Here is a 27988-nt window from a genome sequence, read left to right on the forward strand (position 1 = left end):
ATACAAGAAATGCTTCTTTTCTGCCATCAAGAAAGTCTATAATAGAGATGGAATAAAAAAATAGTTAAATTGTGATTATCGTTCACTTTACACCTTGGTTCCATATATTTTAAATAGGACTACCAAGTTATATCTTATTATATATATATCTTATTATATTATATCAAATTTTGATATATTGAGAACAGCGGTATGGAAAAAGAAGGAGCAATCTGTCAGTAATATGTGAGGATTTTTAGTTAAGGAATTTTTTTTTTGACACAAAAAATACCCTAGGCTAGTTCTAGATAAAATCTTACAACAATTAGTCTCAATTACAGAAATTCTAAGGAATAAAAACCAATCACTTAATGGCTGAATACAAATGTAACAGCTTTCTTTTCTCTCCAAACTAGGTTACTGTAATATTGCCATTTTCATGTAGCTATTTTAAAGAAATGATCAAGGATATGATTTCTTCTTTATTTTCATTCTATATGTTTTTTTTTTTTTACTTTTTAAGATTGTTTATTACAGTAACAATTTTTTTAAAATTTCAAGTGCTATGGATAACTAGAAGCATCACTGTATGACTTGGAAATGTTATATGGGGTCCTGAGCCTTGGCTGGGCTGTATCGATTTAGTCACAAGGCACCTAAGTGCACCGTGCCCTTTTGTACTATAAGAAGTTGAAAAGCTTATCCCATGCAGCCAATGTTGCAACTTTTAGCCCAATCAACATTTAGTTAGCTGCTCACAGAAGTGGTGGTAAACCTCATTCTACACCACATTTTAGATAATAAAATATTAAATCATTTCTTGAAATATAACAAGATTTCCATTGCAGATTTAATGTGACAAGATAGTATTTTATACTGTTTTTATTAGCAGTATAACAAATGGCAAGTAATAAATTCAGATATAGTGCAGCCAGACTCAGGCTGTCAGAAGTACTGGGTGGCTTTGTCCGGTTATTAGAGCGCAAAACCAGTAGGTAGAATACATAGAGAAAATCCTTTGGTTCCTGCTAACAAATGACAATATTTTAGTGTATTATTTTACAGTTCTTTTCTCTGTGATATTATTACCACTCATATAAAACATATTTTTCAGGATGTTCAATTGTGACATAATATGCATGTAAATTACACTTAATTTCCATAGAAATTGAACATTGTCTAATATCCTTATATGCCGCTATGTAACTATAGACTCCTTGAGGGGAGAAGCACTATAATATACAACCTCTTATTTTTCATGGTACCTAGAAAAATGTTGGGTAATCATATTCATTGACTAGCATACATTTGGTATTCAGTAAATGCTTGCTGCAAGAATGTGAGGCAGAGAACTGCTAAGAACGGTAGAGTCAGACGTGGATTAGAATTCTGGATACCACTTACTAATTATGTATGTCTGAGCAAATTAATTCATTTCAAACATGATGTCAAAATAATTCAATGGAAAAAACCATAATATTTTCAATAAATAGCTCCAGAACAACTGGATATCTATTTGGGAAAAAAAATGAAACTTGATCCCTACTTTACACTATACACAAAATTTTATTTGAAATGGATCATAGACCTAAATGTAAATGCTAATACTATAAAGATTCCAGAGGAAAATACAAGTAATCAAAGATTTCCGAGACAGGTCACAGAAAGCACTAACTATAAATGAAAAATTATGACAAGTTGGACTTTATTAAAATTAAAGTCTTCTGATCATGAAGAGACACTATTAACAAAATAAAAAGGCAAGACACAAACTGCTATACCAGATTGTCAAAGATGTATTTAACAAGGTACTCGTATCTGGATTATATAAAAAAGCCCTAAACTCAACAATAAAAGACAACACAATAAAAAGTGAACAAATTATTTGAAAACACACTTCACAAAAGATATATATGTATGCTATTGGTTTTGTTTCTCTGAAGAAACTTAACTAATACACTACTGTTACCACAACATGGACGCATCATGTGGGTGAGAGTAACCGGACACAATAGGGTAATTCCATTTATATGAAGTCTGTATAGCTGGTGAGAGCGTGAGTTATCTTTACCAATTTGAAAGAAAGATAATGTCCTTGCCACACTTTTTTTGAGAGGAGAATTCTGACTAAGAGGTTATTATTCTAATGCATAAGAGTCTTTCCAGCAGAAATCTAGTGCCATTCTATATATAGCAATAATTTTCTACTTGCTTTGTATTCTGAGTTTGCAGCTTTATTGGGCCGTATGATCTGTTCACAACATTTAATTACACATGACTTGATATTTGAAAGATGCCATTTTCTGGCTGGAGTCAGGGCTTGATCATATGATCTAGGTTCAGTTAACTGGATTGAGTCCCTTGAATTCTGGAACTTCAAGAAATGAATATACAAGAACAGAAACTATTCTAGGGGGTAGTGGTGGTGAGAGAAGAGGGCTGCATATCAGTAAAGTGTGTTCATGGAGGCAGCTCTAGCAACGTCCTAAACTGATTCTCCCTATGTTGCTCCTTGGCTTTCCTTTTCATACCTCTATTTCTTCCTATTTCCTAAGCCTATTTCTCCAGTTTTTCTATAACTCCTTGTGCTACCCGCTGGCCTTCTAACAAATGCCTTTTCTACTTAAGTTAGCCAGAGCCAGTTTCTGTTATTTGCAACCAAGTATTCTGATTGTACACTTATATAAACCTCAGCACGGTTGAGCATATAAGTTTTAAGCATTACTCTAATTGACTGGACATGGATAATTCTCAAATCTCTATCCATAGCAATTTTTAAATATTTTGTTAGTTTGCTTATAACTACAGTTGGCTAATCTGATGCTGGACACTGCCTCTCCATGTGTTGCCACGTGCCATCTGCCTGAGAATCTGGGCGGAAGGAAGGAGGGAGGTGCTAGTTGCGCAGGCTTTCTCCTGGGTCCCAGAAAAGTTTACTGAATCCGAATTTTTAACCCGTACCCAGGTGCCTCTCAAAGGTTGAGATCTACTGCAATATATGTGGATTTACTAGCTTTGATTTCAAAGTGAGTTGTTTTCTGATGATTTTATCAGATTCTTAGTACAGATAGGAATAGGAATTATATTTTTTAATCTGCCCAGAAAACGTGCTATGAGAATGGCCCAGTGTACCTCGGTTGCTATTAACGAAAAAAGGAATATAAATAATTTAAGGTCTTTAGAACAACGCAATGTAAACTAGTTAAGGATTAGTAGGTAGCTAGAGAGTGGACTGCAGATTGCCTAAATTGCTATCTTCATGAGTAGGTTTCCGGGGTGGTCTGAAGAAATACAAGTGCACTGTTCTTGGAATGAATGTTAGAAGTTACCGATAAGGTGGGTAGAGGAAATGGCTTCCCCAAATAGCTTTAAATGTGGGAAAGAATACTAGGATGAATGACTGAGATACATTTCTGACTAAAGAAGAATGAAGTGGCTTAAATTATCTACTCAGTTTCCTTTAAGCCCTTTGAGCCCAGAATTCAGGATCTGAGAGGAACATCCAACTTCTCAGCAGCCAAAGAAACTATATTAAGGAACACATTTACCACGAAACTGTTACTGAATTTAAAGGAAGCTGATGAATGGCTGGCAAAAGGAGGCTGTCTCTTGATGTTCTGAAAGCAAAACCAGTTAAGAGGGTCAGCAGATCTCTAATTACAATGGAGCAGTTGACGCCACTATAATTAAGCCGTATGAGCATTTCCATCGCAAGATAATGTTGTTCATGGGTTGAAACTCAGCTGCAAAGATTCAATCTGAGCTGAAAGTTGGCATATAGGGCTCAAGAGCTCGGCAGGGGAGGGGGCAAAGAAGGAAGATTTTTAAAAATTTATTTACCGAACTGTCAAACACAAAATGTAGCCATTAAGATCTGTTGAGGCAATAATAAATAATACATTCTCTCAAAATTAGTATGCATAGCAAACCCCGGGTGCAGTAGCCATGGTGAAAGAAAGCATTTAAGTTATACAGATTGGGAAACAAACAAAAAAACCCCAACTTAAGCTGAAGGATGAATTTTTAATCCTGTGAGTAGTGTCTATTTTAGAGAGAATATTTAGACGTTGCTAGAAACATATTTAGTGTTTTTAAATATTTATTTGCCCAAGAAATTTAGATGACTCCAATGAAGCTGCAAAACATACACCAGCACAGTGGGGTTAGTTACAAAGGATGTTATGTCACATTTTTTCCCTCAGACTCCTTTGATAGATAACTTTAATCTAAATTCCCTCATTTCTATGAATGTTAGCACTTTTTTTAAACATGACTTTCTGTATGTTTGTTAATAATGATATAATGATTTACTAGGATATGTAAATCTTTATTTTATATGTATTCTATTTTTGCACCCTAAAAGGTGCAGCTATAACTCATGGAGGAAAAATAAGAAGCCATTAAGGACCTACTACTCACCAGACACGTCTAGGGGCTCATTTTCAACTTTATAATGATTATACTCTGATTTATTTTTATTTTTGATTGTTATATTTACATTAGAATATAATTGATTTTATAATTTTATTGATTTAATTTATATTACTCTGTGATTTTTTTTTAATTTTTGTCTTGTACTACAGGAACTCAAAGCTCTTTGTGTTTAGAGTGTAGTCACACTACTTACGTAATGTTCAGTTTACTCATTCTCATCTACTCTATAACTTTGTATGGTCAAGATTATAAAACCAAGTAAGAAAATCTGGATTGAAAATCCATTTCAGATAACTTTCATAAGTAAAATAAATTGAATATTAAATACATGTTGACAAATATCTGGAAGAATAATTACCAAGCTGATAAACATGGTGAGTGACAAGAGACAAGTAGACGAGAACCAAGATTAAGGATAATAATAAAGTGACTTTAAAATTAATTGCTTTATTTTACATTTTTATAGGGGAAATGCATTTTTGTATTATTGTGTATTTAAATGAATTTAAACAATAAAAATTGAAAGAAAAACTTGTTCTAGAAAATCTAGCAAAGAATGAATAGAAAATATGAAGTCAAGTTGTGCACATGAGCATATCATCTGTGTCTTTATTTGCACCTACATTTATGGTTCAAATGACTTCTTAGTAAATGTACACTCAATACAGATATGAAAACCTATTACACAGAATGAAAATTGTCCATTGATATAACAGAAAGTTCCCATAAAGTAACAGAAAAATATTTTGTAGCTTACTTAGACCTTGTCAATAAACTTCCTTCCAGGTGGGTAGTTTATTGGATTTAAGAGAGAAAAGATTGTAGTTAATAATGAATTGGATGGGGGCTGGCCTGTTGGCGTAGTGGTTAAGTTCATGTGTTCCGCTTTGGCGGCCCGGGGTTCGCCGGTTCGGATCCTAGGCGCAGACCTTCTCACCACTCATCAAGCCATGCTCAGGCAGTGTCCCACATAGAAGAACTAGAAGGACCTACAAGTAGGATATACAACTACATACTGGGGCTTTGGGGAGAAAAATAAAGAGGAAGATTGGCAACAGATGTTAGTGCAGGGTCAATATTCCTCAGAAAATAAATAAATAAATAATGGATTGGATGCATCTTGTGCTTCTGTCCTTTTCTCACCCACCATTTCCCCTCACCCGTGTCCCAAACTGTGCTTGAGCCTGCTACCTTTGTCAGACGATTATTCCGTTAACAAACTCAGGAATACCGACCAAAGTAGCAGCTCTCACTGCCTGTAAGCTACTAGCAGGAGGAAAGTGACAGTCACTGAAAGTCAGCTAAGAAAGAGTGAAAAGTGGATTTCAGAGGCTATGGACATAGGCAGGGTGTCTCTGAAATAGGTCCAAGCCAAGTTGGCCTGAATTGAGCAGCTATTACTCTACAAAAGCTTTCTGATAGGGAAGTTGCTGTATTCATGTTCCAGTTTAGATAGAGAAGTCAAGAGTTTAGCCAAATAATATGCAGATAATCAAGAACAAGTACTTGAAAACCTCAACCAAGCCATGGTAGAAAGAGGGAAGAAAATGAGTATGGAAACCTCCAAGTACAACCTCATTAACTCAGACTTCTTGAAGGTCCTGACTTAATTCATTCAGTCAACTATCCAGTCCATGACTATTTTTGAGCACCTATTCTGTGTTGTTTTTGATACCGGGCCTGAAGATACAAAAATAAATCAGCCACAATAGTTTAAAATTATCTCATTTTATGCTAGTTTAAAACATGTTCTCTCGCTTGAATCAGAACTTCCTGCTGACAGCTAGTTTGATATGGGACTGGTCAAAGTTGAATGTTGTTTTAGGACTATCATCTTCTCCCCTTAACTCTTTACTCTTGTTTCCAAAACCTCCTGTGCCCTCCTCAGATGTTCAGTTTCTAACTGCACAGATGTTTCATGTCAACAGCTACACAAAGGCATATATTCTCCTAGGTCAGACTCAACCTATAAGAGGGAAAACAAAACAGTTTGTAGGGAGGGAATCAACATTAAAGATGAAAAACAGCAAAAAAAGTAGAATGAAATGGAATTGAATAAAGTAGAAAATGAACTGCAGTGAATTTCTAATAGTATAGATTAGTATATAGTATAGATAAATATATAGATAAATAAATATATAGACATAGATATATCAATATTCATTTGTGCTGAAAGGCAGTTGTTTGGGTTACATTTACAAACCTGAACTAATCATTATGTCCAGGAGAATGCAGTGTCTGCATATGACAGACTCGGACATGAAATGAGTTGGAGGAGAAACCTGGATCATTTAAAGAAAACTAAGATTTCTGCTTTTGGAAAGATGGAGTAGAAGTACTTTTTTTATTCCTCCTGTTAAGTACAACTAAAAACCTTGGCCATGATATATAAAACAAAAATGAGAAGATGTGAAAGATGACAGAAGATAGACCAAGTTAGGGTCTTGAAATCCAAGGGAAAACACAGCGGTGAGTTCCCTGAGTTTTCTTTTAAGCTCAGATATCCCAGACTGGATACTGGAGAGCTGGCCACCCAGAAAAAGCAATGGGTGTATACAAAGAAAGTCCCAAGGAAGTTTTACTCTAGCCAAAGGATCACTGAACGGGTAGCCTCGCAGGACAGAAAACATTGGTATAACTGTTTTATACCAGTCAGATGATACAAGAAAAAAAAACTGAGGCCATACCCACTCCTCCAGCAAAGGTGAAGTAGAGAGCCTGAACTTTCACCCCGTAAAGGTATAACAAGCCCCACTCACGGCATCACGATGTGTTGAAAATTATGGGACCTAGGGCTTGGAGAAGAACTTTTAGATATGATATCGAAAGATGATCTATGCAAGAAAAAAATAAATTAGACTTCACCAAAATTGAAATCTTTTCTTTTGGAAAAGACTATGTTAAGAGAATGAAAAGACAAGCTACAGATTGGGAGAAAATATTTGTAAACCACATATCTAACAAAGGACTCACTCCGAGAATATTTAAAGAACTCTCAAAACTCAACATAAATGAATAATCTAATTATCAAATAAGCAAAAGATATGAAGAGATAGTTCAGTGAAGGGAATATATAGATGGAAAATAAGCACATATTAAGATGTTCAACATCACTAGCCATTAGGGAAATGCAAATGAAGACTATGATAAAATACTGCTACACACTTTTAGAACAGGAAAAATAAAAAATAGTAAACCCAACTGCTGGTAAGGATGCAAAGAAATGGGATTTCTCATACATTGCTGATGGGAATGTAAGATGGTACAATCTGGAAAATAGCTGGTGGTCTCTTAAAAGTTAAACATACATTTACCATATGACCAGGCAATTGCATTCTTGCTCTTTTAACCCAAGGAAATGGAAACCTATCTTGAAAAACTTATATATGATTGTTCTCAGCAGCTTTATTTTAATAGCTCAAAACTGGAAACAAAGTAATTTTCCCTCAATAATTGAATGGCTAAAAAAAGGGTGGTAGGGGCCGGCTAGGTGGCACAAGCAGTTGAGTGCGTGTGCTCCGCTGCGGCAGCCCGGGGTTTGACAGTTCCGATCCCGGGCGCGCACCGACGCACCACTTGGCAAGCCATGCTGTGGCGGCGTCCCATATAAAGTAGAGGAAGATGGGCACAGATGTTAGTCCAGGGCCAGTCTTCCTCAGCAAAAAGAGGAGGATAGGCATAGGATGTTAGCTCAGGGCTGATCTTCCTCACAAAAAAATAAAATAAAATAAAAAAAGGGTGGTACATCCACACCATCTAACACTACTCAGCAATAAAAAAGAACGCATGTTGATACGTGCAACAACTTGAAGGGATCTCAATGGCATTATGCTGAGTGAAAAATCCATTCTCAAAAGAGCACATGCTATACGATTCCATCTAGGTAGCATTTTCAAAATGATAAAATTATAAAGATGGAAAATAGATTAGTGGTTCCTAGGGGTTAGGGATGCTTGGGGCAGGGGGATGGGTGTAACCCTAAAGGGATCACAAGAGGGAGATCTTTGTGGCTATGGAATAGTTCTATAGCTTGATTGTAGTCATGGTTATGCACACCTACACATGTGACAAAACGACATAGAACTATACACACACATTGTACCAATGTCAAATACCTGGTTTGGACATTGCACTACAATGTGTAAGGCATAACTGTTGGAGGAAGCTGGGTGAAGAGTACACGCAATCTCTCTGTACTATCTTTGCAACTTTGTGTAAAACTATAATTATTTTAAAGTAAGTAAAATCTTTAAAAAAGAAAACTGAAACTCTGGTGAGGCTGTTTCTAGGTGAAGGTAAACAGTCAATGGGCAGGGAAAACAAACATATATCTCCTACAGGGCAAAGACTATTTAGTACTTGATTTCTATCTTTACTAAATTTCAAAAGAAATGTTGTTGCTTGATAAAATTAAAAAGATAAAATTACCTTCATTTTTGTTTTCCTTGGACTAGAAAGGCAACCAATCATCTTAGCTATTGGTATTATGATTATTGTTATTTTAGATTATAAACTTCCCTCTACAAAGTCAATTTGAAAGGGAGAGAGGATGCTGCTTAAAAATTTTGTAATGTATTCTGTTGGTCTGATTGATACCAGTTTTCTCTTTCCAAATTACAATTCCACATGCCTGCTATTTCTGTTCTTTTCCCTTTAAGTGAAGGTAGTGGTGGCAGTCACTAAATAATTGCTTTATTTAGCCTTTGTGAAATATGTCATAATCCAATTTGTAATGTGTTTTGAGAATAAAATGCTATTTTTGTGCTTTTAAGAGTAGGAAAAAAGGAGAAAGGGTTAAATTATTTTACCAAATGATGAGCAAATTTTGGTGAATTGGAATTTTCGAGCAGCAAATTTTTAAATTAGAATTCACAGGCTTTTGGAAAAGTACAAGTATACAAGCTATATTCCAAAATCATGAAAAAAAATTTAAAAGCAATTTAATAATATACATTTGTTTATTATAGTCACTATTTTCATCCTCTAAACATAGATTATATGTAGAATTTCCCTTGAACAAGTAATCCTATTAAACTGTTGCTCTCATCAGTTTGCAATTATTTTTAAAGTTAGTTTATATGAGTTCCTAACCAGCTAAGTAATTAAATAATAAAAAATAGACTAAAGAACTTACAAAAATTATTTAAGAAGATTTGGTAAAATTTCAGAAAAGTTTTATACCAATATGTTCAACTATCACACTATTCAAGCTTACACATATCTTTAGTTACTGTTTTATCATTCACAGATATCACTATTCAAGCTTACACATATCTTTAGTTACTATTTTATCATTCACAGATATCACTACAAAACAAGTATTGTCAGGGTTCATAATGAAATGATGTAACAGTCTCTTCCAAGTAGGCTGATTTTCTACCTGATTGCGGCTCTGGGAGTAAGGTACAAGAATGGGTATCTATTAAGTTTTATTGAGTATTCATAAAAGCTTATAATAACCAGCTGGATCCTGTAAACTGCACGGTGGGTGTTCAACTATATTTACCATCAACTCTATAAACAATATGTATACTTTCATTTCAGGTTAACTAGCAAAAATCATTATCCAAAAATTGTACAATCTTATTGCTCCAAGCCAAAGTTTAAAAAAAAGGAAACCAAGGAAACAGTGTACTCTTACTTTTGGGTCTTTCAAAATGAATAGATTTGCTTTGTAAGCCCAGACATTTGAAACACATTCTCCGCTTACATTTTTCTACTGACATAAATGAAGACTTCCTGACTTCCATCGAAATCATCTTATTATAGTGAATGAGAATGGAAGAATCCTATCTTTTTACGTTGTTCAGGCATTTATATAAGACCCACTAGAATATAAGTGCCAAAAGACAAGGGAGTTGTTTAAAAAGATTTTTCAAAATGATAAAATTGTGGCTCTCTTCAAGTTTAATTGAACATGTGTCAAGGATTTTATTATTTAACTCATTAAGTGAGGGAATCAGTAACATGTTACAACCTGTTGGAATGAGAATTTGACTTAGGGAGATTTACTGGACAATGTTTATTTGCACTGTCGTGAACAGAATCAGTTATATCAGTTTTCTACTTTTCAATTTTTTTCTATTATACGTCAAAGACAATTAAAAATGCACACTTCTGGGGGCCAGCCCAGTGGCATAGCGGTTAAGTACACACACTCCGCTTTGGCGGCCTGGGGTTCACAGGTTCCAATCCCAGGCGTACACGGACGCACTGCTTGTCAAGCCGTGCTGTGGCAGCATCCCATATAAAGTGGAGGAAGATGGGTATGGATGTTAGCCCAGGGCCAGTCTTCCTCAGCAAAAAGAGGAGGATTGGCATTGGATGTTAGCTCAAGGCTGATCTTCCTCACAAAAAAAAAAAAAAATGCACACTTCTATAAATCAGATAATCCCCAGAGACCCCACTAGTCAATGTGAGCATTTCATTGAAAGTCTAACCAGTAATATTGTCTGTCCTTTTCTAAGTCTGACAATTTTTCTTAACAACCTTGTCTATTTTGTTCACTGCCTATATTCCCAGTGCAGAGAATTGTACTTTGCTCTTTGTATGTGATTAATAAATATTTATTGAATGAATAGGCGAAAGAATTCAAAGAAACCGGACGGCACCTTTTCAAAACAAATTGAAAAGAAACCCAAACAAGCAAAGACTTCTACTTATAGAATTAGAATGTTCAAATCAATTTAATAATCAAATACATTTATCTTACATATCAGGCATCTTAATGACATAATTATAATATGAATATATATGTTAGAATAAATAATGCAAGAGTTTGGCTCATTAGGCAATTGTTTTATTATCTAAAGGCTTTAAGTGATAAAATCTCTCCAAACCCATGGCTTATGCTACACTAACAACGATATTCCTGGTCGGAAATCATCCATCTTTGCCCATCTGCCACTTTGCTTTCTCTGAGTTTCAGAGCCATTGAGGTAAAATGCAGTCATATCCTTTCAAATGGGCATTTTTCTTTCATGAAGTTCATGCAATTTTGCATTAAACTTTCACGTGTTAATTAGAGAAAAACAGGGAGAGAAGAACAAGAGGAAAAGAAGAGAAAGTAGGGGGAAATGAAGGCTAATTAATTAAGGTTTAATCAGAAAGGCTTTCTGTACTTCTCCTTTGAATTCTCTTCTGGAGATAACTCAATATTTTGGAGACTAAATTACCTTTTTCTCAATACAGGATCAGTTGAAGTTCGTTTCTTATGCATTCGGCAAAGTCAGTTTGTGGTGGATTTTATAAACTGCAAATTGACCAAATAAGTGAAAACAGACAAAAGACACATTTGACATCAAGCAGCTGCCTAAGGAAATGTCCAAGCGAATGTGATTCAAGTGAATTCGTGAAGGCTGGGTTTTGAAGTTGAATTTGAAAATCCATCTGTTTGAATAATTTTTTTAAATATGCAAAGATAATGCTTTCTGATTGACACTTTCCATATGATGGATATTCTAATTTTCAGGATTTTTTGTTGCTGATCCAAAAGTATTGTGTAAATATATCTATGGTAAAGGGTAGTAATATTATTTTTAAAGAGAAAATCCTTCAAAGATGTCATATGTTTAGAGTTTTTCAAAGATATGTGATATACTATCTTCTTTAAAAATGCTGTATAATCATCATTCACTGAGTGTCTTATACAGTACACTGTGGAGAGGGAGATTTAAATACAATTAATTACTATTAATTCGGATTCATTAAATAATTAAGAGTTGCTGAATAATAACAGTCGATATAATTTTTCAAAAATAAATCTTCCCTTGATATAGGAAAATAGTCTTGAATAGTATATTTACATGTGGGAGATGAAACAGAAACTTTTTCTCATGATATCAAGGTGATGTCATGTTTCTCTTTTTTGTAAAATGTTACAGACTACTTTTACATTTTGATCATCAAGAGTATTTAGTATTCACAATAAAACATCAAACAATCTTGTGAAGAGACAAAGATAAGACTATAAAAGAAGTCTTTTACACATTGATTTTTATAAAAGCATTTTCCTGTATAATCGATAGATGCGTGAAGGAATAGAATACAGTTGATTTTAGAGTATGAAAAGGGAGTTTATGAAGAGTGCAGTCTCCAACCACAGTATATCAATACTCCTTTGGGCATTTTTACAGGGTTTTAGATGTTAAATAAAATTTTTTGGAATTTTGAGTTAATCAATGTCTTGTGTGAATGTATTGCATTCTATTACTTATTCAAATCATAACTGTAGCTTGAACTTTGAATTGTTAGATGTAGAAAGTTGGATTTGGGGAAAGAATTAAGAATACATATTTTATTCAGACTCTTCAGGGCACTTGAGATATCACATATCTTTTAAAATAATTTTTGAATATGGATATGGTTTAATGAATATACTAAAACTACTGTATCATATCTATAATGGTTGGGATAAATTATTTGAATTATATTACTTAAAATATTAACATAAGTATGTACTACCCCATTTACAAATTTTTAAATATGAAAACTATTTTAGTCTCCCATTTAAAAAAAACAAACAGTTTTTTGTATTATCTCTGGTGAGTTTGTAATTTGGAGACATTTTCCTGGACCCTTGAGGATTTGTGGGTGATATATAGGTGTATAGATATATGGACGGATGGATGGATACAAATAAAGAGAGGAAGAGAAAGGAAGGAAGGGAGGAAGGAAGGAACGAACGAACGAATGAACCAAGGTTTGATTAAAGGGAAGGGGCAAATGTTCGTTACCTATTTGCTAACAACAAAAATGTTTAGAGAACAAACAACAGATTTTGTCTAACAACCATTGTGCTTTACAGTATTAAAGTTGAAGTCAAGACCCTTAAATCTTGAAATCTAAAACTTGCAAGCTGCATTTATATGGGTCCCAATTCCTTTACCTGTATCTAACTTTGAAGGATGTTCCATACTTACCCATTAGGTTAAGCTACTATACAAGCACTAGAGTCTCAAGAGGTAACAGGGGCCATAGACACTTCATTACATTTATATTGTTGAAAAATCAAATTAGTCATCTTTCCCCTAACACCTGTTCCTTCTACAGAATTCCACATCTTCTATGTTTCCATGTTCTTCTCAGGCAAGCCAACATTAGTTTTGGGGGTAACTTACCTTCTGATGTTCTAACTCTAGTCTTATCCTGGCCAGGTTCTTTGTGTTTGATTTCTTATGCTTCACAGTTCCATCTATTTCAGTTCCACGCTATTCACTAATCCTGTCTTGTTATGACTTTTGTTGTGTGTTACCTGAACTTTAGCAGTAGTAACATAATTCATCTCCCCACCTTCGATCTTGGCACGTCCTTAAGCCTGCTAGTAGATTTAGATATGATCATGTTACTGCCCCCAAACCTAAAGGTTATACCTATTATTCACAGAATAAAATACCTTGATGCAGCATTGAAGTCTCTCTTATACCTGATTCTATCCTACCTTTATAGCCTTTTCTCCCACTACTCCCTCTCGCTATATATCCTATTCTTAGACAGTTGAATGATCCTGGAATGGAATGTATTTCCCCTACCACAGCTTCAAAGAAAAAGCTCTCTCATTTAATTTTGTAGGCTCAACACCAAGCAACCTACTGACTGTAGGACTTAATAAGTTAATAAATGGATGAATAAATTATACTGTTTTGAGAGAAAAATCTCTCTCTAGGGACTTGACATCTATTTACACAAACAGTATATATTGAGACATGCTAGACAAAAACTAACTATAGAGTTAGTTCTGCTCTAAATAGCATGAGCATAGAGATGATTATTGCAGTGTAGATAGCCCATCATCAAAATACTTGAAAACCTTGAGCTACAGGGCAAGATAAAAATGAACAAGCATATGAAAGACATGACTGGTGACTCTATATATCTGTTAACTTTTCATAAATTGCTTAAAATAATGCATTTCATAACAGCTTTGGTTAATTCTTCCTTTAAAAACTTTTTTAAAAAGGTATTAATCTTGAGATGTAATAATTTAATAGTGTCTGTGAAATTTCACAAACATTGGTGGATTCCAATTTACAAAAAGTAAAATATACTTGAAATATTTTTCCACTTGTGTTATTTTTTGAGTAAAAATTAACTTCAAAAGTTATGAAAAATTGACCTTTTTTTTTGCTTAGATATTTAGAACCATTTATTGGCATTCTTTCGATGATGATTGAATATTTTGTCCTAAACAAGTAAGAAGAACATGAACAGCCATGATGATTTTAACATTATTCAAAACACGAGGGGAAAATCAATGTAGTGTCAAAAGAAGAACTAAATAGGAAAGACATATCAATCAGAGAAAATATTTTTATTCTTCTTCGAATATTGTACGAAGAAAAGTAAATGAAAGATTTGAAAAAAATGACAATATTCTTTTTATGAAATGTTGAAAATTAGAAAAGGAAAACAAAAGAAGAGGAAAAATATCTTAAAGATTTTTCTGTCCTACACTGTCATGAAAATGTGAGAATTGTAATCAAGGATTTTAATCGATATGAAGAAATGAATTAAACATGTTTTTAAAGTATAGAAATATTTCTTTTGCTAATTTTAGTAAAGGAATTACTATTGTAAGGTTTGTCATTGGTCATAGACAAAAACTAAAACTTTCAAAAATTATATTTTTTCCAGTATTACTATTAGATTTGGATCTAAGTCCAGGGTAAAACACCATTATTGCTTCAAAATTTTTGGAAAAAGATCTAATGAAAAGAATAGCAAATCGTCTTTCCCACACATCAGTGCACTTCATTGTGGTGATAGAAATATTTGTAGTACTAGACCAAATTATTTCACTTTAACCAGTTGCTTCATAGGCTGCCATGACAAAGTACCAGAAATTGGGTGGCCTAAGTCGCAGAAGTTTATTTTGTCACAGTTCTGGAGGCTAGAAGTCTGAGAGCAAGGTGTTGGTTTATTCTCTCAAAGGTCTCTCTCCTTGGTTCTCTTTATTCCAGATGGCTGTCTTCCTGTCTTTGCGTGGTCTTCACTCTGTGCCTATCTGTGTCCTAATCTTCTCTTCTTAGAAGGGCTTCAATCATATTGGATTAGGACCCACACTAATCACTTCATTTTAGTGTAATTGCCTCTTTAAAGTTCCTACCGCCAAACACAGTCACATTCTGAGGTACTGGGGATTAGGACTTCCACATATGAATTTTGAGGGGACATAATTCATCCCATAACACATTGGGTTCCAAGATAAACTAATACTGTAGATAGAACTAACTTCACTCAATTGAATAAAAATATAAAACCATTAGATTATATTTTATCAAAATTAATATTGAGTATTTGAATTTCCATTTTTTGAGTTTGTTCTGGAGTCCTACATAATTTAGACAATGCAGTATGTGCAACTAAGAATTTATATTAGGCATCTTGAGAGTGAAGATGCAATTTATTTTACATTCAACAAGTTCTATTGATCCACATCAAATATAGTTTTATTTTATTAACTAAAGTCCATGGTTTAGATAAAGGTTTGCTCTTTGTGTTGTACAATTCTGACATATACGTACTGTCATGTATCCACCATTACAATATTATGTAGAGTAGTTCCATTTCCCTAAAAATCTTTTGTGTTCCATCAGTTCATCCCTCGCTCAAATCCCTCAAACCACTGATGTCCCCATAGTTTTCCTTATTCCAGAATGACATATAGTTGGAATCCTAAAGTATGTATTTTTTGCGGGCTGGCTCCTTTCGTTAAGAAATATGCATTTAAAGCTCCTCCATGTCTTTTCTTGGCTTGATAGTTCGTTCCTTTGTATAGCTGAATAATATTCCATTATGTGAATATAAGGTAGTTAATTTATCCATTTACCTTTTGCAAGACATTTTGATTATTTCCAGTTTTTGACAGTTATGAATAAAGCTGCTGTAAATATTTGTGTGAAGATTTTTGTGTGGCACAAGTTTTCAACTCAGTTGAGTAAATACCTAAGAGCCTGCTTGCTGGATCTTATGGTAAGTCTATATTTAGCTTTATAAGAAACTGCAAAATGGTCTTCCAAAGTGGCTTTAGCATTTTGCATTTTCACCAGCAACAAATGAGAGTTCCTGTTGCTCCCCATAACAGCCAGAATTTGGTATTACGAGTGTTTTTGATTTTAGCCATTCTAACAGATGTGTAGTGATATCTCATTGTTGTTTTAATTTCCAGTTCTTTAATTTTTTCATGCTTCAGCATGGCTGGAGAAGCGGTGCATGGGTGCGCGCCCGGGATCTGAACCCGGGCTGCCAGTAGCGGAGCGCGCGCACTTAACCACCAAGCCACGGGGCCGGCCCCTAATTCATTTTCTAATGTAGAACCATCCTTGCATACTTGGAACAAATCACACTTGTTTATGGTGTATAATTCTTTCTATACATTGTTAGATTCAGTTTGCTCACATTTTTTTTTTTTTTTTTTTTTGTGAGGAGATCAGCCCTGTGCCAACATCCGCCAATCCTCCTCTTTTTTTGCTGAGGAAGACGGCCCCGGGCCAACATCTGTGCCCATCTTCCTCCACTTTACATGGGACGCCGGCAGAGCATGGCCTGCCAAGCAGTGCGTCGGTGCGCGCCCGGGATCCGAACCAGCGAACCCCGGGCCGCCGCAGCGGAGCGTGCTCACTTAACCACTTGCGCCACCGGGCTGGCCCCTCAGTTTGCTCACATTTTGTTGAGGATTTTTACATCTATGTTCATGGTGATATTTGTAATTTGCCTTCTCTTGTAATGTCTTTATCTGGTTTTGGTATTAAGGTGAGTTTGGCTTCATAGAATGAGTTAGGAAGTCTCCCTTCTCCTTCTATTTTCTGGAAGAGTTTATAGAAAAATTGTCATTTCTTTCTTAAATGCTTTGTAGAAGTCAGCAGTGAAACTATTTCACCCTGTTGCCTTCTATTTTAGAAAATTAATAATCTTTTATACAATTTATTTGATAGCTCTAGACATATTCAGATTATCAATTTCTCCATGTGTGAGTTTTGATATAGTGAATCTTTCAAGGAGTTAGTTCAATTCATCTGAGTTATCAAATTTGTGGGCATAGAGATTTTTTTTTCCAGCTTTATTGAAGTATAATTGACAAAATTGTAATATATTTAAAGTGTATGATGCAATGATTTAATATACATATACATTGTTAAATGCCTACCACAATTAATTTAATTAACATATCCACCACCTCACATAGTTTTTGTTTGTTTGTTTGTTTTTGGTGAGAATGCTTGAGATCTACTCTTTTAGCAAAGTTCAAGATATGTTAGACAGTATTAACTGTTGTCATCATGCTGTTCATTTAGATCCTCAGAATTTATTCATCTTATAACTGAAAGTTCTTACTGTTTGAGCAACATCTACATATAGTATTTGTCTTTCTCTGTCTAGCTTATTTCACTTAGCACAATGTCCTCCAGGCTTATCTATGTTGTCACAAGTGGCAGGATTTCCTTCATTTTCTAAGGCTGAATGTTATTCCATTATATATATATATATATATATATAACTATAATATATGTATTTATACATATATTATATATATACATATATAGTTATATATATTATACATATATTGTTATATATATAACAATATATATATATGTGTAAGATAGATATATATATAATAATGAGATATATATATATCTCACATTTTATTTATCCCTTCATCGGCCAACAGACACTAAAGTTGTTTCCATATTTCTGCTATTGTGAATAATGCTGCACTGAACATAAGAGTGCAGATATCTCCTCCAGAAAGTAGTTTCATTTCCTTTGACTATATACCCAGAAGTAGGATTGCTGAATAATATGGTCATTCTATTTCTAAATTTTTGAGGAAACTCCATGCTGTTTTCCATAATAATTGTACCAATTTTCATTCCCACCAAAGTGTGTGAGGGTTCCCTCCTCTCCACATCTCTACCAATGTTTTTTATCTCTTGTTTTTCTGACAATAGACATTCTAACAGGTGTAAAGTGACATCTCATTGTGGTTTTGATTTCCATTTCCGTGATGATTAGTGATGTTGAGCACCTTATCAGATACCTATTAGCCATTTGTATGTCTTTTTTGGAAAAACGTCTGTTCAGATCTTTTGCCCATATTTTTATTGGGTTATTTGGGACGTTTTTTTTTTTTTTTGCTATTGAGTTGTAAAAGTTCCTAATATATGTTATATCTTAACCCCTTATCAGATATATGGTTTGCAAATATTTTCTCTCTTTCTGTAAGTTGCTTTTTCATTTTGTTGATTTTTTTTTGCCATGCAGAAACTTTTTAGCTTGATGTAATCCCATTTGTCTGTTTTTCCTTTTATTGTCTGTGCTTTTGGGGTCATATCCAAAAAATCATTGCCCAAAATAATGTCAAGAAACTTTTTCCTTATGTTTTCTTCTAATAGTTTTACAGTATCATCTTACATTTGAATCTTTATTCTGAGTTGATTTTGAATTGATTTCTGCATATGGAGTGAGTTAGGGGTCCAATTTCCTTCTTCTGCATGTAGAAACTCAGGTTTCCAAACAACATTTATTGAAGAGATGGTTGTTTCCCCCATTGTGTGTTTTGGCAACTTTGTCAAAGATCGATAGACCATAAATGCATAGATTTCTTTCTGGGCTCTCTATTCCTTTTCATTGATCTCTGTGTCTGTTTTTATGCCAACACCATATTGTTTTGATTACTGCAAACTTATAATATATTTGACATTAGGAAGTGTGATGCATCCAGGTTTGTTCTTCTTGCTCAAGATTGAATCAGCTATTTGACGTTATTTTGTGTTTTGTATGAATTTTAGAATTGTTTTTTCTATTTCTGTGAAAAATGTTATTGGAATTTTGATAGGGATTACCTTGAATATGTAGATCACTTGGGCAGTATAGACATTGTAACAATATTAATTTGTCCAATCAATGAACGTGGGATATCTTTTATTTTTGTTTCCTTCAATTTCTTTCATCAGTGTTTTATAGTTTTCAGTGTGCAGATCTTTCATCACCTTAGTAAAATTTATTCCTAAGTATTCCTAAGTATCCTTAATGAGATTGATTTCTTAGTTTCTTTCTCTGATAGTTTGTTGATATTGTATAGAAATGGTACTGATTTTTGTATGATGATTTTGTATCCTGAAACTTTACTGAATTCATTTATCAGTTCTAACGGTTTTTTGGTGGAATCTTTAGGGTTTTCTATATATAAGATCATGTTGTCGGCAAACAAACTTTCTTTCTGATTTAGATGCCTTTTATTTCTTTTTCTTGCATAATTGCTCTGGCTAGGACTTCTAGTACTATGTTAAATAAAAGTGGCCAGAGTGTGCATCCTTGTTTTGTTCCTGATCTTAGAGGAAAAGCTTTCAACTTTTCACCATTGAATATGATGTTAGCTGTGGGATTGTCATATACAGCCCTTATTATGTTGAGTTACAATCCGTCTATACCTAATTATTGAGAGTTTTAATCATTAAGTGATGTTGAATTTTTTCAATTGCTTTTTCTGCATATATTGAGATGATTATATGATTTTTATCCTTCATTTTGTTAATGTAGTATATCACACTAATTTTTCATATGTTGAACCATCTTTATATCCCAAAGTTAAATCCAACATGATCATGGTGTATGATCCTTTTAATGTGCTGTTAAATTTGGCTTGCTAATATTTTGTTGGTAATTTTTGCATCTGTGTTTATCAGGGATATTTGCCTGTAAGTTTCTGTTTTTGTAGTGTCCTTTTCTGGCTTTGGTATCAGGGTAATTTTGCCCTTGTAAAATGAGTTTGGAAGTGTTTCCTCCTCTTCAATTTTTTTGGAGGAGTTTGAGAAGGATTGGGATTAATTCTTTAAATGTTTGCTAGACTTCACTAGTGAAGCCGTCTGTTCCTGAACTTTGTTTTTTGGGAGGTTTTTTATTACTGATTTAATCTCCTTACTAGTAATTGGTATATTCAAATTTTCTATTTCTTCTTGATTCAGTCTTGGTAGGTTGTACAATTCTAGTAATTTATCCATTTCTTCTAGGTTATCTAATTTATTGGTATATAGTTATTCATAGTAGTCTCGTAATCTTTTTGCATTACTGTGGTATCAGTTGTAATGTCTCTTCTTTCTGATTTTACTTATTTGAATCTTCTCTGTTTTTCTTGGTAATTCTAGCTAAACATTTGTCAATTTTGTTTATACTTTCAAAAAACCAATTCTTACTTTTGTTGATCTTTTCTATTATCTTTCTAGTCTCTATTTCATTTGTATCTGCTTTGATCTTATTTCCTTTCTTCTATAACTTTGGGCTTAGTTTGTTCTTCTTTTTCTAGTTCCTTGGGGTGTAAAATTAAACTGTTTATTTGAGATTTTCTTTTTTCTTAAAGTATGCATTTATCACTATAAACTTTCCTCTTAGAACTGCTTTTGCTGCATCCCATAAGTTTTGATATGTTGTATTTCCATTCTCATTTGTCTCAAGACATTTTTTTCATTTCTTCTTTTATCCATTGGTTGTTCAGGAACACATTGATTAATCTCCACATATTTGTAAATTTTTCACTTTTCCTTAATGTTATTGATTTCTAATTTTATACCACTGTGGTTGGAAAAGATATTTGATATGATTTCAATCTTCTCAAATATATTAAGACTTGTTTTGTGGCCTAACATATGATCTATCTCAGGGAATATTCTGTGTGAACTTGAGAAGGATGTGAATTCTGCTACTGTTGAATAGAATGTTCTGTGTATGTCTGTTAGGTCTCTTTGGTCTAATGTGTAGTCCAAGTCCTTTGTTTCCTTATTGATTGTTCTTTTGGATGATCTATCCAATGTTGAAAGTGAGGTATTGAAGTTCCCTACTATTTTTGTATTGCTGTCTATTTGACCCTTCCAATCTGTTAGTATTTGCTTTATATATTTGGGTACTCTGATGTTGGGCTCATAAATATTTACATAAGTTATATCTTCTTGATGAATTAACCTCTTTGTCATTATATAATGAGCTTCTTTGTGTCTTGTTGCAGTGTTTGACTTAAAACCTATTTTGTCTGATGTAAGTGTAGCTACCCTGTTCTTTTTCAATTTCCCTTTGCATGGAATATCTTTTTCCATCTCTTTGTCTTCAGCTTATGTGTGTTCTTAAAGGTGAAGTGAGTGTCTTATAGGCAGCACATAGTTGGGTCTTTTTTTTCCCCAATCCATTAAGCCACTCTATGTCTTTTGATTGGAGAATTTAATCCATTCAAATTTAAAATGATTATTGATAGGTAAGTTCTTACTATTACCATTTTGTTAGTTCTTTTCTCGGTATTTTGTAGATCCTCTGTTCCTTTCTTTCTTTCTTTTTTCTGTCTTTCTTTGTGATTTGATGATTTACTGCTTTGATTTCTTTCTCTTTGTCTTTTGTGTATCTACTATAGATTTTTGCTTTGTAGTTACAATTAGCCTTAAAAAAAACATCTTATAGTTAAAACAATCTATTTTAAGCTGATAACTTCAAATGTCTACAAAAGCTCTACATCTTTATTTGATGTAATTTTTTATTCTTGTTTTTTATTTATTTCAAATATGTTGGGTTATTCAGATTTACTAGTAGTGGATGTCTGGAAGAACATTTCACTGATGAGTGTATTGCACACACCTTCTCCAGTCACTCTTACCTCTACCAGCTACATAGTCTTCCTCCGTTTCATTCTTTTTCCTCTCTTTTCCTATCTTCCCATAATTTCTTTCTAAATACTTTCTCTGCTAAATATACTTTATCCTTTTCCCTATAGTTCATACTTTTTTACACAGAAGATAATAGCTGATCCCCAGATTTTCTGTGTACACACTCTTAGACTCATTAAATACCATCTTCAAGTATATGAAGGTCCATTACACTAAAAATACTAACTTCATTCTAGGTCAAAGTAAATATTCTCCCATTATGAAATTCATCTGTCTTGCAGATGTCATAGAAAATTATTTTTAAAACTTTCTTATGTCATATATAATTAATTTTAATACAAAATTTCCAAAATGTAGTCAAAAGTAGAGATCATTTATTCAAATTCCTTTTTATTGATGAGGAAATTGAGGCTCTAAGCTACATAATGTTAGTGACAGCTGCAGTATGCACTGTTCTTGACCATTACTTGTAGTATTATCCCCACCTCACAGATGTGAAAACTGAAGCACTCTGACTTATGGAATTTATCTAAGGTCATATAACTGGCCAGTGGTGAATCAGAGAATTGAACCCATCAAATTTCTCTCAATTCTAAACATTATGCTCTAAACATTATACAATACTGCATATCTTCACATTTTTATTCAAGTGCTCTTTCTCTGGCACCTAAATGTATCTTATATCACACCTAGTCAGGAAAATAGAAAAATAAAATTATAGTAAAGCAAGTTTTTAAATGGAATGTTAATTACATAGGGGTTTTATTCCCCTTCTATCTGGGAAAGATAATTATTTATAGAACTCAGATTAGTTGCAGCCAGCCCATGAACACATAAAGACAATTCCTGAAAGGGATCTTTAACTAAGATCTTTATGTAACAGACCACTCACAGGAAAGCCAGACCCAACTTTCTAGAAAGAAAGCAATATTCACTTTGCTATTTGTCTTAAATATAAGTAAGAAAATGATAAGAATTAAATTCTAAAGCTAAATATGAATATAGTTCCTCTTTATCAAAGAAATTATGGAACTAATTACTCTTTATTTCTTCCAAGTATTCCAGATCTTACAAATGTTGCACGTTGTATGTACGACAATGGGCCACCTTTTTCCAGGGCCTTGTAACATATATTTAAATTAAATAATATCTATGCCAGTTCAATTGATCAAGGTGAAATTGACAACTAAATTTTCACAAGTGACTTTGACAGAAGTTCTCCTACCTAAAACTTTTTTTCATCACTTATTAACATAGGATTAGTTTGGCTCACTAACCTTGGCCTCTGTGTTCTCTTTCTTAGTGACACTGCATACCCTAATGCTGTGGCAATGGGGAGAATTATAATGCATTCTCTTTAATAGGAAAAGTCAATTCCTTATTTGGGTCCTAGCTGAGGACAACTTAACCATTGCTCCTGGCATGTTCACCTTATCATGAAAGCTGTCTCTCCACCTCTTTACACCAAACAATAACTCAGGGATTCCTGTTCAACAATCTCACATCTAATAGTGCATAAGCTTGAACCAATTGTCAGTTTATATTATACCCATTCTGTATAAAATGTTCAAGGCGAAGAAAGTACATCCATTATAGAAGCAAGATAACAAAGGAAAAACATATTTTTACCTTTTGTGATTGAGGCAATTTTAATATTTATACATTGAAATGCCAATTACTTTAATATTTTGTTCCTTAAATCATAAATTTATTTATACTTGATTTTTTGCAAAGGGATTCTATAATCTTAAAAGTGTTTTCCTTATTTAGCAACTTATCCTCAAAGAAGGAGAATTATGAATCTTTGAAGCTCAAACACTGTTATTATGAATTATCCTTTTTATTATTTTCTGTTAATGGATCCTGTGTTTAAAAATATCTTTGCCTATCAACCTGCATTAATTACTATTTTTTACGTTTTAAAAATTAAATATTGTATAACCACAAATAAAATCTTTTAAGCATTATGAAAAATAGTGTCATAATAGTGAGCTGATATAATTTCAGTCGAAATCAAGGAAGCCAACATTTTAGTTCACTGTGTAGTCTTATCTTTGCTTTCCATTAAATATTTTAAAAATCTTGACAAGAACTTGAAGACCTCAGTTACTAGTTTCATCATTCATAAACACCTGGAATCTCAGATTGAAGTCACTATTATGAAGTAAGTTTTATTTATTTTTCTGTTCTCATGCTACCCTCCCTCCTTTGAAAAACATTTAAAAAACTCTACTGGTTTTTTTCTTTACTCCAAGAAGTTGTGTAAGTACTTGCTCAATTTCAGTTAACATGAAATATATAATTTTTTCAATCCTTTCCTTTGGTGCTTTTAATGTCTCTGAATTCAAATTAACAAGATTTAACTACATGGCTCTAAACAGATAACAAAGCATATAAGCAAAATGACAGTATGAAGGATTTTGTATCCTTAGGCCAATGGCTTATCTCTTGGAGCATGTTGAGTCCCTGGTGTGGCACAAAAACACTTGATTTCGTTCTTGCTTCAAAAGGAAATACCTCCGTATAAACGGTCCATGTAGCAATTTGATCATTTACTATTGAGGGGCCACTTTAAACCAGAGTAATACACTCAAGAGAGTCATGGTTTCCACCAAAAAAATCACAATAGGCTTATGCAGTAGTTTCAGGCACCAGAGGGAACAACTTCTTCACAGAGAAAAGGCTTAAAATGAAGTAGCATGTTCCACAAAGAACAAAATGTCTCCTTAGAATGAGCAAGTAAATTGGTTCTGATAAAAGTATGGACAGTGGGGCCGGCCCGGTGGCGCAGGCGGTTAAGTGCGCGCGCTCCGCTGCGGCGGCCCGGGGTTCGCTGGTTCGGATCCCGGGCGCGCACCGACGCACTGCTTGGTAAGCCATGCTGTGGCGGCGTCCCATATAAAGTGGAGGAAGATGGGCACCGATGTTAGCCCAGGGCCGTCTTCCTCAGCAAAAAAAGGAGGAGGATTGGCGGATGTTAGCTCAGGGCTGATCTCCTCACAAAAAAAAAAAAAAAAAAAAAAAGTATGGACAGTTTCCTCCAAAAATAGTGGCTAACTGGCCTATTTCCCCTTCTCCTTGTCCTATATCTTCTTCACCTTGACATGCAATGACACTATGAGAAGTATTTCAGAAATTTTAAAATAGAAAACTTTATTCATTGGGCTAAACTGTATCCTATTTTAAAAGAAAAATAGTTCTGTAAAAAACGTATAGGCTAGGCCAAAAACACGGAAGCATTTTCACCTCCATATGTGTGTGTGTGTATGTGTGTGATAGTTGAGTCAGACCAAAGGACATAGCAGAAGAACTTGAGGAACTGCAGCCCCAGCATCTTGAAATGAATCGTAATCTACGGAAATCTACAGCCAAAGGTGAGGAAGAATGAATGGGAATATTCCTGGGAGTTCAAGTGCTGATCAAGTGTCAGTAGCAAGTTTTTCTGTATGGAAGTAGCCAGGCAGTAGACAAATAATCAGAATATATCAGATAAAATTAAACATAAGTCTAATATTTGGACCATGCCAGGAGATTCCATTTCTCATTGTGTACAGGTATTCCTTCATTTGCTGAATAACTTGTGGATCCAAATTGCCTGCAAAGTAAATTTCAGAGTGGTGTTCTGAGGTAGTAGAGAAGACAAGATTTGGAATTCAATAGATTTGGATATTAATTCCAACAATTGCGCTCCTGAGAGCTATGTGAATTTGGATAAGTTATTCACTGACCCAAGCCTCAGTTTCCTTATCTGTAAAAAATGGGCAGGTAAAAACTTTTCAGGTTTCTCAGAGTGTCAAAAAAAAAAAATACCCATGAAAAAATATATGTATGGACCCTAACATGTAGGAACTTGGTTAACGCTATTTTTCTTCCTCCCTTTCTCTAACTTTTCTTCCCTTCTTCCCACATAAATTGTAATTTATCGTTGATAGCCAAGTAAATTAGAGAGACATGTCTGTGGGAAATTCCCTCAGTAAATGAGATTTTTGAAAAGACAGGATCAGAGTAGCACCCAATATCCTGGGTTTATCATGTAGCTGGACTTGTACCTCTTGACTGACTAGAGGATTTCAAATTGACCACTGTCATCCTAGGAGATTCTGAACATCCGACCAATCCCATATCAAAATTACCCCTTTCGATTGGTATGTCTATAGGAAATGTTGCATTGCAAAATAATATGAGGCTGTATTCAGACTTAGCAGAAAAGAGCGTCATGATTAATTACAATGTTTCATATATTCTAGAGTTGATACTTTTTCTTCTCTGGAATTGAGGTGTGTCTTACAATCAATGACATGTCACAGTCTAATTGGCAGTAATTTTTTTCTTTTTTAATCAAACATAAAATAATGGTGTGTCTTATAATTAATGGCATCTTCTAGTCAATGAAACATGGTAGCAATGGCTGCCATAGGCACAGAAGAGACAATGTAGACCAGCCATCTATTTTCACTCAATATTTGAAAGAAACGTTCCCCAAGTCTTTAAATTATTTGCAGAAGACACAGGTTTACTGTTGAGAAATTTGTTTGTTTTCTTACCTGCAGATACTTTGTGTATTTATATATTGTTTTATAACTTACAAATGATGAAAGCATACATTCATAACATATATTCCAGAAAAAAGTGCTAAGATATGAAGTGTGATCCTGTTAAATCAGGTTAAATTAAAATAAGTTAAATTAAATCAATTATTTTAAAGACTCATTAAAACCATGGACAGTGTCCTGTGGTCTGTAAATATATTTATTGGTATATATGATTATAATTATATATGATTATTTACATTTGTTTATACATTATATACCTCTGACCACGTACACATTGATTCTAAGCCATTAATTCTAAATTTTAACCTCCTTAGAAGAAGAACTTGTCTTATAATTAAAGGTATCTTATAATTGTAATTGGTGAAGATTTTCTTTCTCAGTGGTATGAAAAAAAATTGTACATTCTATAATGAATGGAATCTTAGATTTAATGTAATGGAATTGAAAGACAGATATAAAGCTAGAGAAAATAGATCAATTGATTGGTTGATTTTGCATACATAGGTGCCGCTGACTCTACTCTTTTTTTCTCATGAAATAAATTACTCTTCTGGAAAATATATTGTAGAAAAATATATTACAAACAATAATTACCCTTAAAAGCATCTAAATTATGCTAAATTTCTATCTAAATGTACAAAGAGCTCAGTTAGTATTTTGAAGGCATCCTTTTAATTCCAAAAGTATTACATGAGACTTGATATTATGTAGTCAGTGAAAGTATAGAGTAAAAGAATGCAGATGGTGATGACAGCATGAGTTATAACTTTATTGACCATTAATATCATTTCCTTTGCACAGACCCTGAGTTTAAGCTCAGAGATTACTTACTTTTTTTCTGGTGTTAAGAAACTTATTTTTATTTTGGGAAAAATATATAAATTATATTCTTTGAACAATGCTTATGAGTTCCATACTTGATTTAATTGAAAATGAATCCATGAACATATTTACAATTTCATTAAAATATACATTTTAAAATAAAAAGTAAAAACACATTGATCAAAAAGTTGTGGCATTTTATCCATTGTAATTCACTACTTTGAGAATGTATTGTATTGTTAAATAATTAGGCATGTGAGTAAAGATATAACTATGTAAATGTTTATCTTTTTTTCTTAATATTGAAAAAGTTGGAAAGATGTTTAGATGTCTCCAGCTATGGTGGTTTGAGTAAATATGTTATAGTTTATTGATATAATAGAGAATAGAGTATGCTTATGTTAAAAATGAGAATATTAAAAACAAACAAATTCATTTATGAACATTAAAATTAGTCAATATGTGTTAAATAATGTTATTAAAACTACTACATAGATACCCATGTTTTGGGAAATGCAAATGCTTATTATGTTTCTAATATTTTTATAATTTTGTATA

The 27988-nt window shown here is 33.5% G+C and overlaps 1 long non-coding RNA gene across 2 annotated transcripts in view; it reads left to right on the plus strand.

Annotated features, from left to right (window-relative positions):
• The window catches only part of LOC131397066 (uncharacterized), a 190726-nt gene that overhangs the window by 159558 nt on the left and 3180 nt on the right, over positions 1–27988 (plus strand). Inside the window, exons 4-5 of one of the 2 annotated variants that reach the window (XR_009216720.1) lie at positions 24146–24219; positions 25335–25429. This is a non-coding gene — a long non-coding RNA (uncharacterized LOC131397066). The remainder of the gene's footprint in view (positions 1–24145; positions 24220–25334; positions 25430–27988) is intronic. The other variant, XR_009216722.1, reaches the window with a different exon arrangement.

This window comes from Diceros bicornis, chromosome 1, assembly GCF_020826845.1.
Source record: "Diceros bicornis minor isolate mBicDic1 chromosome 1, mDicBic1.mat.cur, whole genome shotgun sequence".
Lineage (NCBI taxonomy): Eukaryota > Metazoa > Chordata > Mammalia > Perissodactyla > Rhinocerotidae > Diceros > Diceros bicornis.